The sequence below is a fragment of the Centruroides sculpturatus genome, unplaced genomic scaffold, assembly GCF_000671375.1.
Source record: "Centruroides sculpturatus isolate CEXI.00-Female unplaced genomic scaffold, Cexi_2.0 scaffold109, whole genome shotgun sequence".
In the NCBI taxonomy this organism is placed as follows: Eukaryota; Metazoa; Arthropoda; class Arachnida; order Scorpiones; family Buthidae; genus Centruroides; species Centruroides sculpturatus.
Genome location: NW_019384440.1, coordinates 1,093,450 through 1,096,142, shown reverse-complemented (window position 1 = coordinate 1,096,142; position 2,693 = coordinate 1,093,450). Strand labels below are relative to the sequence as shown.

At 30.8% G+C, this 2,693-nt stretch overlaps 1 long non-coding RNA gene across 1 annotated transcript; it reads left to right on the top strand.

The window, feature by feature from the left end:
* Positions 1 to 327: 327 nt before the first annotated feature.
* LOC111620119 lies at positions 328 to 627 on the top strand. Its single transcript, XR_002755857.1, has 2 exons — positions 328 to 376; positions 463 to 627. It is a non-coding gene; the product is annotated as an uncharacterized LOC111620119 (long non-coding RNA).
* Positions 628 to 2,693: the final 2,066 nt, after the last annotated feature.

Sequence of the window (2,693 nt, the reverse complement as noted above, 5' to 3'; positions counted from 1 at the left end):
AACGGTAGATTTGAGGCTCAATTTAGTAATTCATTGTCTGGTAACAATTTAAACAACATTAAAACTTTATTATCTTAAATTAAATGTTATAAACAGGTTTTATAAAATAATATAAACTCGAATAGAATTTTAACTTTTATTTCCACATATAATTATGAATTATAATCGAAGCAATTATAGTAATTACGCGCCCTAATTTTCTTCGATTAAATTTATTAAAGAAAACTTTATAATTTGTGTGAAATATGAGTAATATATAATTATATTTTGTATATATATATATATATATATCTTATATTACCTTTCAGTAAAGTAATACAAATGAGTTTTTGGTCGTTTATCTTTGTTGTGGCATTCCTGATTTGCATAATGTTAAGTAAGATAAATATTTACTTATTCTTTAAATAATTAAAGTTATATTTACTTAAATACTTATTGAAACGTTACTTCTTGTATTTTCAGTTATTCAAACTTTGGCATTTAATTGTGACAATCACGAAGATTGTACGTTGCTTTGTTACGACACAATAGGAACGTGCGCTAATGGAAGATGTACTTGTACACGTTAACAATATTGGATTCTGTAAAGGATAATCATGTATACTGATTAAATTATTCTTAAATCTTTGTAGACGTTATTTGGTCTGTAAAGAAACTTGGAAGTTGAAGGTAAACACGTCAAGCACGTTCTTTGAAAATACACGAGTATTAGTATATATACAGTAGAACCTCGATTATCCGGACCTCTATTATCCGGTTTTTCGATTATCCGGATTGTTCAAAATAAACAAAAATTTTACGAATTTGCTGATTTGCACTTGGCGAATTACGACACTCTTTATGTACTGTACGTGATGGAATGCATAACACTTTTTGTTTCAACAACGTCTCACCCGGCACAGTGGTCATAAACTCTTAAATATATTTTGCGTCGTAATAAAAATATAACTTGACATACGTATTTATAAATAATATATATTCAAATTACATCATTTCTATGACCCAGGGCAAAGTAAGGCATGGGCAACGTGGGCCATCGCCTATGCCTCGCAATCCGAAGGGCCTCGCGCCTCGAAGGTTTATGCATTACTTAAAAGCCGCGAACGCCACGAAAAAATTTTACTCGTCATAAAACGATAAATAGTTTGTCAAGTTTTTATTCATAAAAATGCAGTTTCGACTGCTTTTTATTTTATAAAATCTGTCTTCTTGCGCTACCAGAGGGCCTTTTAAACAATAGGTAGTGTGTTAGCGCTGGTCAGTAGTAGACCAAATTCAATACGAACGTTTGTTTCTTGAAAATTTGATCACGATTTAAATACAGTATTTATTTTTAATATTACCGATATGTCATCGAAAAGAAAACGTGTTGTATTATCATTAAAAGACAAATTAAAGTATTTGTTTCGATTATCCGGATTTTTCCTTATCCGGACTACCTTCATCCCCCAATTAGTCCGGATAATCGAGGTTATACTGTATTGCTTATTGTTTAAAGACAAACTGGATCTTTTAACTTCGTTTTCGGAGTTCCTGGTGTGGTAGGGGCTATTTCGGCTTAATTACCACTAGTAAGGTCGAGTTGAAGAATAATTGATTTATAATATTAATTAAAGTGTAATAAAGTGTAATATTAATTAACAATCGCTGTTTTATATTAATCGTGCGAATTTTATAATCTCCGAATGTTCAAATTATTAAAAATTTATTAGTTATTGGCGGCCATTCTAAGATCGTTCACAACTTCCATCAATGTTCCGAGATGAGTCGTTGAAGATTATATCGCGAGGATCACTGGGGTGGACGACATTTATGTTTCTCTTTCTCATTTACGTCACTAAGAGTTCTAACATACCACGAATACTTGTCTTCGTCATAATTAGTGTATAAGTTACTGCTGTTTACATACACAATATGGCTACATTATTACTTATATTTATACTTTATAAAAATACTTATCCAAAATAATCTTGAAGGAAACGTTGCAAAAACTTTCAGTTACTACTACTTTTATATCTTGAATTAACCAAATTTGTATATGAATAATTCAATCGTACGAAATAATCTCATCTCAGCCACCACCCTCTTATTGTGGTGTAAGCGTGTGCACGAATACAATTCTCCTTGAACTACTTGGAATGTATAAAAAGTACAGTAAAAGGTCCGTATAAAGTCAACAGTCACTTAATTCGTTACGTAAAAGGTGCAATTCAGTCTGTACGATGCTGTTTCTGCCTCTCTCAACATCCGAGCGTGCTTAAGTGTAAACATAAATTAGTGGGGGGATTGAACGCATTCTGTCCAAGTGACGTTTACAGATTCTATTCATAATATTAATAAGTAATTTTTGTAGAGGAAGATTTGAATGATTCTATTATTATTATTTAAAGATAACAAACGTATATAATTTTGAGGGACTTTCTTATATTTGTAGTAATAACCGGTTGATAGAATTAACCGGAAAAAAGTAAATATGATTAAAACTATTAAAAATACTGTGTTTAGTGAGTATGACGTTAAAAAGACACGTTAAAACGAAAACACTTCTATTGCGAATTTATTAATTATAATTATTCTTAAGAATTAATAGTAATTCCGCAGAGTTGTTTTCTTGCTGTTTTTCGCATACCGTCTTTAACATTAGCTACGTATAATTAAATTTAACAATGCCAACGACTTAACCGCTTTGTACT